We start from the raw sequence: 18,911 nt of genomic DNA on the forward strand, positions 1-18,911 counted from the left end.
TACACATTATTAATAATTTCAGGTATGATGGCTATAACATATTTTTTTAATATACTATTTGGTATAAAAACATCAAATATAGGTGTATTATATCGATCTTTATAAAAAAAAACGTCAAACTTAAATTTTACTTTGTAAAAATAATAATAATAGTATTAAATAATTATAAAAATTATATTTGTCATAAGTCAGATATTAGCTAGTATTATTGGTATTAATTATTGCACTAGGTTAGGTCGAACTCGCGTCTCATGCTAACGACACTACGACTATATGTAACTATATTACCGTCTACGCGTTTACCTACATAATGACTAAAAAGATCATTTTATTATTCATCATCTCACATCGTTTTCTTTTTTTCTTTTTTGTATTAAATATTTCCGATCACATTATTAGGAAATCTGCAGGGTTTTTTCAAGATCAAGTACCCCGGTTCAATGCACCGGTGGTTTCTACGGCACTGGGCCAATAAGAAAGTGCAGTTTTTACATTTGTATGCATTTGGCGTATATTTGTCAGGTATGTTGTAGAAAAAAAGTTATGCTATGGCTTTATATAGAACGAATAAAATAAAAAAGACATTGTACTCGAGTACGTTTATTTCTGATGGCAAAACAATTGTCTGTGTTTCATAAATATAATATATATTTTAATATTATATACATTATACGACGTCATGTAAATACAACTCTAGTGACCAATAACAATTGAACCGATTACAGAAATTACTCATTTCATAAGCGGTTTTCTCGACTAAAGAGAAATACATATAAATATTATATGTATCGAAAGTAGATAAATATGAAATATCCTATTACAGCATGTTCGTAGGTAGGTTATTACACGTATAATGATGTGAAAATATTTACTTAATGACGGCGGATCGAGGCTATAATAATGGAATGTTTTTTTTTTTTCATATCGTTTTACATCTGTCAGTTATTTGTTATGTAATTTGTACATTATTCTACTTGTAGAAACATCAAAAAATACCAAAAATCATTATAAAACAAAACTTTTAGAATATCAAATATATACAACTATAACTATACATACAACTCTTGTAAACCCAACCGTGACATAAATTACCAATCAGCTATCAAAGTAAATTAAAAGTACACTGAAAATCGTTTATAGAAATGACTACGCACGTGCATGTGATATAGTCGTTAACTTGTAAAATCTTTCACAAAATTAGTTCCAAGACTAGATGCACACTAAAGTCTACTACATAAGAGTACTTCATTTCCAGACTTCAAAAAAAGCGTACGATACCTGTAATATAAATTCGTATTTAATTGTGTTACGGTATACGATGTTATAATATACTCACCGAGTATGCTCATCATATTCATTATTTAATACTGAATTTAGAAACTCAAATTCTAAGTTTTTAAAATTTAAAATTTATTTTAAGTCAATATATTTGGACACCTAGATATTTTTATACTTTTTAAGTGAAATCACGACCGGTGACAATAATATATAATTCTTTTTTCAAATGAGTACTACCTTTTTGCACTGTAAATTGGTTAGTAGATAGTACTCATGAGCAATTGTACGTAATTAATTTGAAACTTGAACGAATTGTTTCTGAGCTATTAAGTTTTATAAAATAGACGTAAAATGTTGTCTATTTCTTTCTTTACTCGCTCAGATTTAAAAATTATAAAATACTAACATTGATATATTAATTGTTTATAATAGTTTTAAAATCATCATATCAGATTTAATCCGATTATCATGTACATTATCATTATTATAATACGTAAAGTTTAATGATTTAGAAACAATTAATTTGAATATCATAATCTTTTTTATAAACATCAACATTTTTTAAAAACAAAATTATCTTCTCAACAATTTATAATAAAAAAGGACTATTTTTTGAACAAAAGAAGTTTGTTGGTATCGTCATCGACACTCTTTAAAAGGCATAAAAAATCCAATCCAAGTATTTTAAATTATAGTCTTTAAATATACTTAAACATTCCAAAAATCAGAATTTGAATTAATTCATTATTTTTGGTAAAACGGTTAACGGAGGGAAAATAAGCTTGCTAAGAGAATCTTTTTGTACAAGAGTTTTGCATTTTAATCGTTAATCAATTGAATGGTCATAGTCAATGAATATTTTAACTCTCAAAATATCTATCTTAAACTTATTTAATACTTGTATTATTTGCATTATAATATTCTTTAGTCCGAGCGAAATTAGAATACAATTATATAGTTAGATCCCCTTGTAAAAAGTATTAAATTTAATACTTAGATAATAATCGAAATCGTTTCCTACGTTTCAAGGCATTCAAATGTAAGATTACTCGTGAGTCGATTTCTCCTAATTAGCTATTATTAAATTTGTATAACATTGTTAGTTTATCAGAAAGAAGAAAAACAAATAACTCGTCATTTTTGTTTAAACTTTTAAATTGTAATATTGACTATCGAGAATTATTAAGTTTTCTTAATTTTAATGTCCCTTAGTATAGACAATCTGGCAGTCTGGCACACTATTATTTATCAAAGAGCAAACTATGCTTTAGCTTTACCTATCAATAGAATGATGTCATTAGCGAACGAAACAAAAATTGAATTATTCAACTCGACTTTGAGACTTTTAGTAATTATGCGAATAGAATTGTTTGCATTTAATGAGTTAATACTATTGTATTATTTTTATTAATATGATGATTTATATTGCTGTAAATATTTATCTAATTATATACCTATATATTATATTGTACTTGGATCTTACGATTCGTCGAAATTTAAAATAAATAAGGTCTGGAAGAATCCATCTAATTTATTAACTCTAAAATCCGTCAGTCAGGTCCATCTGTTATTATGAAATTTGTATAACCTACTGTCCAATTACGAGATGGGGATAACTTATTGTGGATATTCGAAAATCCTACTATGTGATAGTGACATATTTGTTATTCAGATTTATTTCTACGACTAAATGTTAGGGTGTTTTGTGTATTTTTTTCTAGTTAACAACTTAACAATGTATATACAAAAAAATTAAATAAATATTTTATATAAACGTCTAATATTTTGATCATCTTCAGTATCTGCTTTTATATATATAAATAGTGATAGTCTATTGAGTGCGTGGAATATTTATTTATTTGGATACTAAAAACATTTTTTTTTTTTTTTATTATTATTATAGTTAAATAACACATTGTTGATCCAGGTAGGTAGTACATTTAATTGTATTAGATCTATAAAATGTAATTATGTAAATATATAAAATATTATTTTAAGTAATCCATTCATTTGATTTATATGTATAAAAACAATTAAAAATCTACTTGTTAAACAAAACATTTATTACTTTAGAATATCTTAATTAATTAATTAATTAATTAAGAAAGAAAGCTTAAGGTTATTTTCGTATAAAAAGAAATTGCATTGCGCTTCGTATAGAATATGAATTGACGTGTTCATTAAGAAATTTATGTTTTGTTACCTGATTAATAATATTGTAAATTAAATTCACTATTCCGAGAAATTAAAAAACATTGTTTTCAATACTTACGCTTCTATATATATATATATATATATATACACCTTATATACATAACATATTATGCAATAATTATACTTGTAGAACAACAATTGATACGTTTTGAATAATTTATTTTCTTAGAATTAACTTTGTTATATAATAAATCGATATATTTTATAGTTTTATAATATTTTTTTTTAATAACGCATGTAGTATGTAGATAAACATAAAAATGTGTTATTGTCGGGATTAAAAAATAAATACCGTTACCTACTATATAAATCCACCGTTATTTGTTTAAATTGTTTTTTTTTTTTCGAAGATATGTACTCTGGACTTTATGATATATTAGTCACGCGCTCCAGAATATGTATTTGTGTCGGATTAAAAAAAATATGCTATACATACTGAATATGAAGATTGACGATATTGTTTTGGGAGATGTAATAATAATAAGTTCTAAACAAAAATACGTTTTACTGTAAACACTTTGAGCTGTCTCGTATTCATTGAGTGATGAATATACTCGTACTTAGTCGATTTTCTCAGTGTTTTGGCAAGAGTGTTCAAGCAATGAATGCTAAATGAATAACAGCGTTATTGTTTCGTCTTCGGATTATAATATTTTCCAAGTTCGTGCGATTTTAATGTCCAAATTATTTGCTATTGGGACTATAACTCAATCACAGAATCTTTGAGATGGTAAATTATCTAGTATATATCTATTATATCTATACATAATATATACACATACATATCATGCTCTTTGGAGAAAAATATAGATATTAATCTGAATAGAACGGTACACTTACTATGCGTAATTGTTTAAATATTGTGCCATGAAATGAAATTAGATTTAATCGAGAGTTCTAAAATTATGAAAATTACTTTAATATTGTGCTTATTTAGTATTTTCTAATATTGTTTTTATAATTTTGGAACGTTTCAACACGAAATTTCCGATTTTTGCTCAAATTTTAAATTGTTGAGAGAGTAATAGAGAGACAGAGAAAAATAAATAATATTTAATTAATTCAGTGTATTGGATGCCATTGCAATATTATATATTATTTACAAACTTTTAACTGAAGGTAGAAAATTTAATATTAAAAATATTAAAATAAATATAAAGTGTATCTAATGCAATATAATACGAGATTTAAGATTCAATTTTAAATAGAAATTGTTTATTATTTCATTGAAATGAATTATCATTAGGTACTCATTAGCATTATTACTGAAATTTGTATTTTATTCTCATTCAACTTACTGTCGAGAAAGCTTGAGTAGATTTAATGATAGCAGAATTTCGTAACTTAAGTCTTATAAGAATATAATATTTATAACTGTTTTCATTAATCATAAAACTATCTAAAATGACGTAAAATATATAATAAAATAATCTAGATAGTTATTATTATTTTTGTCGAGTTCTTTTCGTTGTTAATATGCTATAATACTATACGCCATGTTTGTATATTCTGTAACATAAGTACCTCACAAACTAAAACTCTTCACGAGCTTACTTTAAGATTAATTTCATCTCTTTTTTCAATATTTTATTTAAATATTTATCAATGATGACGTATAATAAATCATTATTTCTACGATTATTATCGATTCGATATGCGCACGTATTAATAACGATGTTTGTGTAAAGTGAGTATTTTTTTTTTTTTTGTATAACCTATCATTTTATGGATATCTTTGTATTACACTAGTAAATACTACATATTAAACTCGAGAATTTTTTTGTATTTTTTGTATCATTAATACCAAATAATACTCAAAACTTAAAAGGTCTTTATTATAAAAAAGACCATCAGATTTTATTTTATTATTATAAATTTATAACAAAGCTTAATACGTTAAAATACCATAGATAATAACATCATTTTTACAATTTATTTAAAATGTTAATAATAAAAATAACCCGTACGAACTGATAAGAATTATCACATGTTACAGACCTTTATCCCCACACAACTTTAAAAAAGGGCTAATGACGAATTGCACTCATTTTGGTTCAATTGCACTTGGGTTAAAAAAAAGGTAATGCTCGAGCTTCAGTCGGATAAAAAATAGGTGAAGATCGAACTGCACTCGGGATGAAAGTAGGTAATGCATGAAATGCACTCGAGATCAAAAAGCAGTGCAGTTCTAAATAATACATGTAATAACACGCATTCCTATAATTTCTACAAAAAATAATTTCATTAAATAATTATATACGTATGATACGCATTATATTATATAAAAATAATAATTAGTATGCCAATGATTGTATTTTAAGCGGTAAGGAAAATAAGTGTTTTACAATGTTTAAATTAACATTATTTTTAGAACACCTGCTTTTTACTCGATTGCAGTTTGATTATTATGCCAGCTTTTTCCCAGAGTGTAAATCGGCAATTATCTTCTTTTCTTTTTTTTTTTTTAACTCAATTACAATTCGGCTATCCTGAAAAAAATTCACACCGTAGTCTCAGCCTACGTATATTTAGAAACAAAAGATTTTTCTTAGAATTGTTCTAAAAACTAAGAATATTAGTGGTTTTGATTTAATTATCATACAAAATATTATACTGTTAAACTAGATTATGTGAGACTATATATAATATATTTAAAAATATTTTCAGATTTTAGTCTAGTGTCTGCACATCTAGGATTCTTGGAAATAGTAAAAATTAGATTATATTAGACTTTTACGCTATAACCTATAAGCTATGTATATACATCTATAAAAATACAATTCAGTAAGTAACTCCATGCCAGTTGACTTATTATTTCAGTTGCATCAGTATAATGAATGTTTCTTAACAAACCCATCCTAAACCACACATATGCAGACGCTTGACAAATTTTGGGTGACTGAAACTGAAAGAAAAGTGAATATAAATTGTTGGCCGACAAACAGTTGTTTGTAAACATGAATGGCAGCGTACTTAGGAGCGTTGTATCAAACGTAAGAATAATAACTAAAAGCTCTTATAACATTTTAAACCCTTCAAACATGCATAACCTTGGAAACCAATTGATTTCCATATAAAATAATATAATATACGTCATATTAAACAACTAATATTATTATAATATATTATATTTCATTAAAAACACGTATGAAATAAAAATGTTATATTATTTATAATTTGATATTTGTATTCATTCATGACCAATACAGTTTAAATATGAGACTGGTAATGTTTCAAATTTTAATAAAAGCCATTTTATTTGTACGTATTAGTATAATTATCGAACATAACTATAAAGTTCGCGAACTTTGAATTGACGACATAACTAATTTAATAAATAATTAATAGGATTCTGGAAAAAACTTGAACCACCACTGGTCTTGGGCTTGTTATCCTGAGCCATCTCTTCATGTAATCTGAAACTCAAAGATCCTTGATAAAGTAAAAGAAAATTTATAATTTTGACGGTTCAATAAAGTTCAATAAATCTTTTGAATTCAATTAATTAAAATTATTTTAGATGCATACATAGTCAATCGAGTGAGCGACAAAGATGACGATGATTTTAATTTCAATTATTTAGTTGAGATAGACTTAATTTGATAACTATGTAGATACTAATTTTTAAAAATTAAGAAATTACTTAGAATAAGAAAATAAATTTCATAAAATATTACTGAATGAATAGCCGAAACAAAGAATAATAATACATTAACGTTAATCTGTATTTACAATGAGAAATTAATATTAATTAATACTAATTGATATTGTAATATTATTCCTGTTAATATAATAAATATTATTAATTGTAAGAATTCAAATATTATTATCACTTGAAATTTGTAAAATACAAAATTACTTAGGTTTTGATTAATTCAATTACTTTAAAAATAAATCATTCGAGTTCACGGGTTTCGTATGTTGGATTTTTAAGGGTTATTTGGAGTATTTTGTGTAATTTGGGTGTAAGGTCCTGTTATATTTATATATATTGTACATTGTGTACATATGTTTACCTAATTCGTTTAGCACGATTAGTTAAACTTTTAACATTTCAACTGTACCGTTACATCTTTTTTTCCTTTATAATCACTTATTAAGTTCACGACGGAACTGATAGAAGTCCAAAAAGTAAAATTAGTAATAACGGGAAAAAGTATCTATTTGACGATGGATACAAGTTTAGATTAATTATAGTTCTTGTATAAATAACCATTAACAATCATTTTATTGAATAATTAATAAAAAAATATATTTAATTTGTAATATACACGTCATACAAAATAGAAATGATTGAATTATTATATTTTCCTTTAAAAAGTAATCCTCGTCTTACGCGAATTAATATATAAATAAAAAATGATAATAAATCATCCTGCCGTAATAGATACTAGCAATAATAAAATGAACAAATAATGGAGCTACATCAAAATAACGTATCATTAAATGTACTTATATTATTGGCTAATAGACCATTTGCCCTCAGAATCTTTTTCGTATACCTATAATGGTATATCGTTGAATTTTGAATTAAAATTTAACATTTCCATTACAGCTAGTGACCTACTCGACACCAACTATACAGTAGAGGGGTACCCAATTTTATGAAATGTGTTTGTTTTAGACACACAAAACGTGAATAAATAACATGGACTTTTATAACCCATCTAGTTCATCTTGATACTCGGCAAACGTTAAAATAAAAAACGATGGTCCGAAAAACTATACCGTATTGAAAAAAAAAATACCATAGTCCTATAAATTAAGAAAGAGACTAGAGAATGGGATTAGGATATTTTGTTTCCACAGAAAATAGTTTTCTGGTAACTGCTGTTTTTTTTTTTCGAAATCGTGACGTCTGCCTAGACAGTGTTAAGATAAACTAGGTGGATTATAATAACATGAATAATTATTGTACAGAGAATTAAAATATTCTCGAGTTTCCCATGTTTTGTTATTGATTTAAATATTACTCATTTATATACATATTGCGTATTTGTCATGTAATAATTACACGATTACGATATTATTGGCCTACATTTTTCATTTTACTTTATGCACTTTGGCACTTTGCACTCGTATTAATAAGTTTAAAAAAATATGTACGTGTATTATAAATTATTTTAGGAGTGCAGGTCAATTTTTTTCCATAATATACAAGATCACGAACATTTATACACTGTTTTTTTACCTAGTCTTATGAATCGCAAATTACAAATTTATAAATTCAATTTCTAGATGCGTTATCAATTTTCTTTTTTGTTCGATTTTTAGCTCAAATCATATACGCCCCCACAACGCGTTATGGTTAGCGCTGTTGATTACTACGATGATACGTATCCCATTTCCGTCCTATATCAAACACAGTCTTTTGATTTCGCCGAATTCACCCACCCCCTACCGACTCTTTTCTAGTTGATTTCTCGACATTTTCACTGAAAACTTGATATATTTTTACGCTCCGAATCGTATATCATTCCAGTCCATTGGTGGGGGGGGGGAAAGGTTTCATTTCATTTTTATTTCATTTGTCTGAACTCGGTGTCACTTTTTAATAGTTCCGCCGCCTTTACAAAGTTACTTCCACGAACTCGCTATATGTGTTATAATATCTAAGAATTTAATATATTATATTTCTGCAATGAGTTCTCACCGAAAGCAATAATGTATTCCGACGCCTACTATAATTAAAACGAGCGTAACTCGGTGGTGCAATGATAAGTTTCATGCATAATTCCTTATGATATTTACAAGGCATTTTCAGTTTTCCGTTATTATTGTACGTGCGTGGGTGCGCGATGTATATATTTATACATCTGTTTATATACATTGTATACAATATAAATTCAAATATTTTTATCGTCGTCACATTCCGCCGAGTTCATCTCCTCGCGGCGTGTACACACGTTTGGCTCAAAATCGATTGCGTGTATGTCGTCGTCATAACAATAATTTATGCGAAATTTAATTCGTCGATTCTAGTGTGTCTCGGCTTTGTCTTAAGTGTTTGTATTTAATTGTTATTATATTCATACACACTTGTATATTATATTGTGTCCGATGCGCGGTTTTTTCGCTGAGCAATATCGCATTAAATGATTCATATTGTATTGAAGTAAAGCTACCCACGGATTAGTCGTATATGAAGTAATGATAGGTAAACAGTTGAGTTATTCCGTTGTATATGAATATTGTTTTTAAATCGAGTCTCGTTAAATTTGATTCCGAAATCGTATTAAGATCGTAATAATAATTTTATAAAATTGTTTAGATTCTGTAAATTGCGATGATATTTTTTAACCGTTCGTATTTTGTTTTATTATTTATTACTTTTTTTTAAATGATGACACGAGCAGAATTCACACTATATAAAACGCATTTATCATTGTTATTGTTGTCATTATTTTCTCCGTCTAAATAATCGTCACCTTTTATAACACTCAACTAGATATGTCTATTGTTTCTCGACTTGTTGGTGAAGTACGTGTGTCTAGGAATAGTTTTGTGTTATTCACTTGTACATAAAAGTAGTTAGTCGTATGTATTATAAACTCGGCACACTATATGTTTACCAGATATTTAGACAATGCAAATGTGTGAATACGTGAAGTACAGTAGAAAGATTCTCTAGAAGGTTTGCTCATTATTTTTCCTATAGTGTTATAATGTTCGACACAAAGCTTAATGTATTTGAACTGTGAACTATTTGTTCAAAGTATAGAATACACAATTTATTATGGAATAGTATAGAATTTTTAATAAAATGCCATAAAACATAACGCTTACAAACATAGTTTGTATATTTTTTTATAGTTTTCAAACTTATATTAAAAAAAAAAAAAATCCAATTGCTTACTAGACTTATTATTTTCTTTTTTGTATTATTGTTATTGTCAGCAAGGCTTAGGATCCGAGGAGTACCAATAGTACTACGCGGAATCATGATTAACTATAACTCTTATTCAAAATTTAGTTATCTTTATTCATGAGACAATTATTTTGAAAATGTTCGACATTAATACATATAAATCGTACATTTTTACAATGTTTTGGGTTTATGCGTTAGATTTTATAAGTACGTTTTAAAAAATAAACATGAAGTAGTGGCTCGAAAAAAAATGCATTTTATCAAAATTACTTTACCAGTAAATATTTTTGACTGTAACATAATACGTTTATAAACTCAAGTCTTAAGCTTCAACAGTATACGAGTAAAGAATAGTAAATTATTATGAAATAAATATTGATAAAAATAAAATATCAATTCTTGACTGACAGATTTGTTTGGGGTATAGGTATCTACTGAATGTACTAATAAGGAAACGTGCAGTAAAAATCTTCGATCGCATTTTAATTCCCCGAAAAAACGTTAAAAATGGTTTATAGCTTCTTTGTCTAATATAAGGCTAAGGCCTTAGGTTTATTTTGTTTAAACTATCATAAAAGCATTTTCTACGGTCAACTTGGGATTTGAGGTAACAATACCGTTGTTATCTATAGTAGGTACAAGATTATATTATATTTATTTTTTTACAACATATTTTTTTAATTTCGTTTATATTAAAAAGTAAAGTAATTCTGTTGTAATTTTATCTGATTAATGAAAAAAGAAAAACCATTAAATTTTATCCGTATACGTTAATAGTATTGCAGTGGAGTAAATAGTTAATGTAATTGTATTACCTACTTTTAAAAAGTAATTTATCTGCGAGACCGATTTTATTCCACGTAAAAATATGGATCAATTATAATATAATTTTTGCACACGCAATGCGCGTTATATATGCGTAATGTTGTACACAAGTATGATCGAGACGTAAAAGGGTACTGCGGCTGTAGCATGTTCTCACGTGAACCGAAAAACATTTTCGTCACAACTTACGTGCAATTTAGTTCGCGACGACTTCCGCGACGAGGGAAAAATAATAGTTGACGCGTAGACTATATTATTATAGAATTAAGCGCGACCATTCGATTATTCGGCAATAAGGTTTCCGGTCACTTTGGCAAGGTCGTCGACCGCGAGTCGAGACCCACGTAAAGCGGCAATAATAATATGGTAGGCAACAATAACAACAATAAAATAAAACCCCCTTACACGCGTTATATGCGACAACGATAAACGGTAGAAAAACAAAGAAGTAAGGGAGTGGAGTAGACGGGCTGGCGTTAGCTGGCCGTACGTCGGCTGAAAAAATTTATTGGAGACTCCATTTTTGTCGAAGCCATAGACGAAACATTTATATTATAATAGGTGTAACCACAATTATTATTGTATAGACAACGATGGCCATTTATAATAAGTAGTGTAGCACGACGTGTTCACCCGTGTGTTTCTACATCGTATTAAGATGTGTATTTTGTGTAATATATATTTGTACAAACAAACCATTAAGACAATAAATATATATAGTTAAAAAATATGTTAGTGCAATTAAAACTCAAACTTTATTTTTATGTAGGAGTATAAAGTATACGTATGAACTTTGGAGACAAATATTTTATACTTGCCCGCGGCAAGTATACACGGCACTACACGGCTGTGAAGGTTTATAATATATTATCATCAAGCTCTCTGGAGATCTCGATTAACATTAATCGACTAAACTCCGTCGAAGATGAAATAAATTACGAAACTAACTCAAATAAACATATAATATTGTATATATTATATTATTTATAGTAGAATGATTATATATTATGTTCATTTTACGTGTAAAAATACAGATTTTTTCTATTATAAAATGAAAACGTTTTATTTATTTAGGGCACAATGTATCCGCGTTATACTCTAAAGCAATAATATATATATATATATAAATATAGAAATATGCAAAATATTAAAACAAAAATGTTTGTGTTTATATTGAATTAAATACGGTTTAATTAATGCATAAAACGTAGGTACTAAATAATTGAAATAATTTGACTGTACATACAACTTTTAAAAATTCACAGGACTCACATGCGTATTGCTTTGCTCAACGTATTTCGAGTAATCACTCGTCCACATAAAAATTCACGAAGGAAAAAAAAGATGTATATTTTTATAATATTTGTTATGCATTACGTGGAGATCTAGTAACAGTTAAAGATCGTCAAATACATCAAAGTATACTTTAATACTAAGTCATCGCATTGGTTTTTACCTAACCTAACCTTGTTCGTTATAGTTTTGGTATCGAGAGCAATTGTTATTTTATTATAAACGTATAGCGAGCTCTGCCGATAGACGTGTATCAATTGTTGATAATGTATTGATAATCATTAATCAGCTGAAAGGATAAATTTAAAAATATTCGAAATGTGAATATATTTTATATTATGTAATAGTATTAACTTAATACCATTTTTTTTTTTATAATGTATGTGCATTATATTTTTAAAAGTACTAAATTTTATACCATATAAAAGGCTGTACTTAAAAATGTTACAAGTATATGGAAAAATATTCAAAATCGAATTTTACACGTTTCGACTCGTGTTATTACGTTAATTGGAACATAAATTTTAGTGAGTATAACTTACTCTCAACTAATTTTCATACCAATAAAGAAAAAATATGCAAACGCATATAATTCCACAATAATTCCGGGCCGCTTCTTATTATTAACTGCATGTACGTTTTTCAATTAAAATTGTACGTACAATTAAGCTCACGCTCTATTCGCTATATAGAGTACCTGCACCATAAAGTATACATTTAAACTTTTGTACACTTATTGTCGTTCATCAGTATGAAACCGTTTAACATAGTTCCGTTTTACCGCTGCGGGGGAATCGAACGATTTGAATATCACGAAATCGACGCGCAAGCACCGCCGATGAACTTTTATTTTTTAAACTAATGAACTTCGTGCACCGGGGCCCGGGACACGATCCAAACTGATTTGTATTCGCAATGGACAGTCTGTTGATTTTTCGGGGGCGCGTCGAGTGTCAAAAGTTTTCGGCTAAAACCATCATTGGAATTGGACCAAGTCGAATCGAAATTCTACCGGCGAATCGAGGGGATCTATGTCTGCATCTATATGCATACTATATATATATATATATTCATAAATTTATATTTATATACATAAAATACAAAAAATATATAATGTTTACGCAATATATGTATATTAGCATATTGTGTAAAAATAAAAAAAATCGAGTTTTATCCCACGCTGGATTAAAATGATGTCACTTTGTGTATAATATTGTAGTACGATTAGGCACCACAGATGCAGACGACTGTGGCGTATAATTCACCTACGCGCGGAATAATAAAATTTTATTGAAATAAAACCGCCTTGCATTGTTACTGCCATATTAATAATATAATTTATAAATAATCAACGCACTTGATTTATTCCTCGACTATTTATATTCCGTGTCTAATGTTTTAGAACGTTTGACTAGCGCGAATGCTAGGAAAAAAGGTATATTTATTATACTCCGAAATCTGAATGAACGGAATTATACTTGCATATTTCATAGCGTAGCTGTAAAAATTACGAATTTGCAGTGATTACGATTTGATATTCACGTAGGTCGCGCGTTTGACTATCGAAAACTCAACAAGGCTAAAAAATATTAAAATTATATACGTATTTATGTTCAAATACTCGGTCGTTTTCGATTGGAACTTAGTGCTGTATAGAAGATCGGATTGTCCACGCACGCAACATTACCTATTTTAGTACATTGTAATTCGTTTTTTGGGAAAATTTGCAAATAGAATCAATTCAGATGAAAAATGTTCAAACTGTATTTGGTTTTTAAATTTTTTGAACTTTAATAGTTGTATGTATATTTTTAAATAAACAAAAATCCAAGCTAAATAGTATAAATAGTAAAGTTAACTATTTTTAACTAGTTTTTTTAATCAGCCCAAAATAGCAATAATCTTTATTTTTTTTCCATGGCTTCTTTTAATTTAAATAAAAGGGAGAAATTTCTTTGAACATTAATTTTAGCTTATATGAATGTTTATATTTTTGTACTTTATTTAATTTTCTCGAACGCCTAGTGTTTTTAATTTAAAAATAATATTTGTTTTCACTAATTTACCATATTCGTTATTTTTGATATCATAGTATTATTATGTTAAGTACATTTTTCTACGATTATTGTTATTGTATATATAAAACATATTTAATTAACATTTTTTTTTGTATTTAAATAAAGAATACAGTCTCGTATAGCCATTCTATTAAGATTATATAGATTGGAAATTTAATAAATAATTTTACTTAACAAATGCTAAAATTACATAGATGTTTTTAAATGGTAACACATGTTTTTAACAAACCTTTTTTTATGTAAACAGAGCACAAAATGAGTTCGCCAATGATTTCATATTAAAAAAGATACGTTTGTAATCCATTGAATTATTGAACTATTCAAATCGTTTTTATTGTAATGAAATAGTTTAAAAATATTTACTTTTTAAACACTAAATCTTCTATATAAAGCGATTAGGTACGATATTGAAATAATCAGTGAGGGTAAATTTATTTTATTTAAAAACATTAAGTGTTAAAATTTAAATTTCATATCCAATATTTCCTGTATTTCGTAGATCCATGGCACTATGTTAAATTATAATTTATAATGTATGTGTTACAACTTTACAATGAAGTTAAAAATAAATATTATTTTATTTTCTTATGGAAATGTGTGTTAATTTAGCGAGGTTCAAAAAACGTGTGTATTCATTATACGTACCTAAGGAAAGTACCAACATTCTACAAGTTTTGTACTTCTTAAATCGACAGTTGCTGTTGGTTCAAGTGGTTCACTGGTTCGTAATGCTGTTGTACGGGTTTTCAGTTTCCTTTTTTTTTTTAAACAGAGACAACGTCTTTAATAAAATATAACTTAATATGGCACATTACGGGATACCTTTATAGGTACAAATAGAGTGATTTCCCAAACATATGCTCATCCTCACTTTTTTTTTAATAATGAATTTATTCAAATGTTGATTTTTATTGTTTTTAAATATACTTAAAGATCATATTTTAAAATTCTTGAGATTTTTCGTTCATACTTATTAGGAGCGTTCTGCGAAAATATAAATTTCTGTTTTTTTTTTTTAAGTGAACTGTTTTATTATTGAAGAAAAAAGGAGTGGTCATGCTTGACGAATCACTCTATATATATATGAGATACGGCATTGAATAAACACGCCATGCATCGTGTGTATTATGTTATATGTTAAAATAATCATTATACGTTCGAGTATACATATATCTATTTAATTTTTAACCGTTTGCATAAAAGCAGAACAAACCGAATAACGAAACTCACGATAGGTATAACGAATCCGCGGAGAAGACGCGCGTGGTGAATTTATTAGGTATTTATATACGTTATGTTATATGTACATAATATGTTATATACTATTCGACTAGACAAATACGACGCACTCAACTTACATATATTATTATAGATTCCGTCTCTTCGAAATACTTAAGTTGCGGGAAATCGTTAAAAGACGGATTTGCGGTAAATGTTTCACGGTATATAATATACATAACATATTATCATTATATACATGTACGCGAATATCCCCCGGAGAGCTTAGAGTCTCTATATAACGGCTGTGAGAACAAATACGACGAGCACCGAATAATTGGAACAATATAATATACGAATAACTCACGTTTACTCCATAATATATACCTCGTAAACGAGTATATGTGTATAAATATAAAGTAAATTAACTTGGATAATATTTCGAGGAGCAATATAATATATTATTCGAGGGCGCACGATGGAGATGGTATATACCATCGTATATAATATTATTATACTTGTACGGCGGCACAATCCAAAGGGCTTTCCGAGTTTTTTTCCAAAAAAGAAAAGAACGTTGGTTATAATAATAATATTCGTGCTGCAATATCACATAATAACGACATTTTATATTTTGTCATAGGGAATACATTAATTTGTGCATGTGAGAACGTTGGCGACTGGCGATAGTCTGCAGAACACATAATAACTGTATAGACGATACTAATATCGTGCAGCCATTAGTTAGATAGTTTATTTTCTTCAGATAAATAGTAATCAAATTCGACGAGTGATCTGTTTTCTTTTTTTTTTCAAAGAAGTAAAGCCGATTGGTGTATATCGTAATGTTTGTCATCTATTATACTCGATACTGGCGAGTTTAGGTGTGGTTTCGCGACCGCGAGCATCTATTTAGTTGTGATCTAACGTACTATGCACGCGCATAACGTCTCGTTGATGCTGCAGTCTGCGGATGACACTGCGTCTATATTTCTTGACACGAAAAATTGTATACGTATTATATAAGACGATATGATTTCGATCGGACAAAATGCACACGACTTATGACTAGCGGGGCGGCACGTGCAAGAACGCGACGCTATAGTAATTAATATTATGACGTGCGTAAACGGTAAGACGTAAATCGAAGAGGGAGGGAAAAGAAACGAAAAGAAACAAACACAAACGAAGGCCTAACACTCCGGCGTGCCTCGTGAAAGAGAAAACTGTGCGATTGCCGTCTAGTGCGCGTGTGTACTCATAACAATACGATAATAGTAATAACAACGTACAGTCGGGTACTTATATAACGCACGGACTACAACGCGGGCGATATGCCGTAGTCGTCGTTTTCGTTCGGAAAACGGAGGTAGCAAAAAAAAAAAAAAAAAAATTATTGAAATAAATGGAATTAAAATAAAAACCATATATACCTGCCTACCTCCTATTTATATAAACTGCGAATGTGTGTGTGTATATATATATATATATAAAATATTGTGTGTATAATTTATTTTTGTTTATGTTCCCTTTTTTTTTTTTTATTTTTTTTTTACCCCGTTGTTAAGACTATTGATTGGACGACGTTAATGCGCTCTCCGCTCACCGTGTTCAAATATTGATGTTCGCCCCGGCGAAATATTCTGCAAATAAATAATAAACATTATTACGACTGAATTAAAAATTATACACGGCCGCCTATAATGTTATGTATATACATATAGAGGAGTGTGTATATACGCACTTTGTTATGTTAATGCGGGCTCGGTATTTACATATTTGACACCACCAAGGAACACCGATACACACGCACACACACCGACACGCAAACACACACACCGACGCGCGTAAAAACCTGGTAGGTATACGCACAACCGATCTGTATATCTGCCGGCGCACAGCCTCTCTTCCGATCCGTTTCCGTCGCGTCGACGATAATATTATACGTATATTATGTATATATATATAATTAAAAATCGTATACAAATTATGTCGTCGCATAAATACTGCGCGTAGGTACCTCGGCCGTGTATAATAGTTATTAACGTTATGCGCGCGTTGAGGGTTTGCGGTTGAACAAAAAAAAAAAAAAAAAAAAAACCGCCGACAAAAGAGACGGGACGTTTTTATGTTATATTTATCGTCGTTCTGCACAGCACTATACGTCATATTTTATTATTGCTACTACTGTGTGTGTGTGTGTGTGTGTGTGTATAGGCTGCAGCGGAAGATCGACTTTGCCGTTAAAATTATACAACAATATTTTAATCGGGTAAAGGTTACACGCAAAATAATTATACGCACACTATATTATTATCATATTGTATGTGTGGCCGTGCGGTGGGTGGCGTAACGAAACCGTCAGAGACGGTCCTCTCTTTGGTGTATAATATCGTACGCTTTGCTCGTAATGATGGTTAGGCATTGCGTATAATAATGTATATATATATATTATTTGGCGTATACCTATGGTTTTTTCCTCCCTTGCGTATATTATAATATATTATTTCGTTCGGCGTTGTCTATACCGAGTGCGCGGGGTGGCGGAGGCTTTTACTCTTATTATCGTTTCCCCTCCGTCGGTGCAATTTATAACAATACCGGTAGCCGCGAGGCCGTAGTCGGAAAAAAAATTTTCGTAGGGCTGGGAAGGATTATACAAATCTCAGTAAGCGGTGTATAAAATAATGATTAAATAATTTCTAAGTTTACGTGGGTAGTGCGAGAAAATTTCGGGGGGGGGGCTGTTTTTGTATTTTAATATAAATAATTGTTGTACTAGCGATCCCGTAATGACGTTCTGTGATGCTGAAATAATATTATTTATTGACGGATACAACTGTCAATATGCTAAATGAAAATATCGTGTTTGACCGTCGTGGTAACACATTTTTTTTTCGACTAATATTTTTTTAAATACGATTCTGACAACTGTTGTGTAATAATATATTATATAGAACGCCGTGATCGATATAATTTTCTCTCAGTATTTGTCGATTTACTTATGCTCGAAACTAAACAAAAAAAAAATTAATTAGATTCGACCTTTTCACGTTTCTCAAAAAAAAAAAAAAACGAGTCGGAAAATTTACTACACAGTTAATTTATATCAATAGGTATTTAAAAATAATTAAATC

The sequence above is a fragment of the Rhopalosiphum maidis genome, chromosome 2, assembly GCF_003676215.2.
Source record: "Rhopalosiphum maidis isolate BTI-1 chromosome 2, ASM367621v3, whole genome shotgun sequence".
Taxonomy (NCBI): Eukaryota; Metazoa; Arthropoda; class Insecta; order Hemiptera; family Aphididae; genus Rhopalosiphum; species Rhopalosiphum maidis.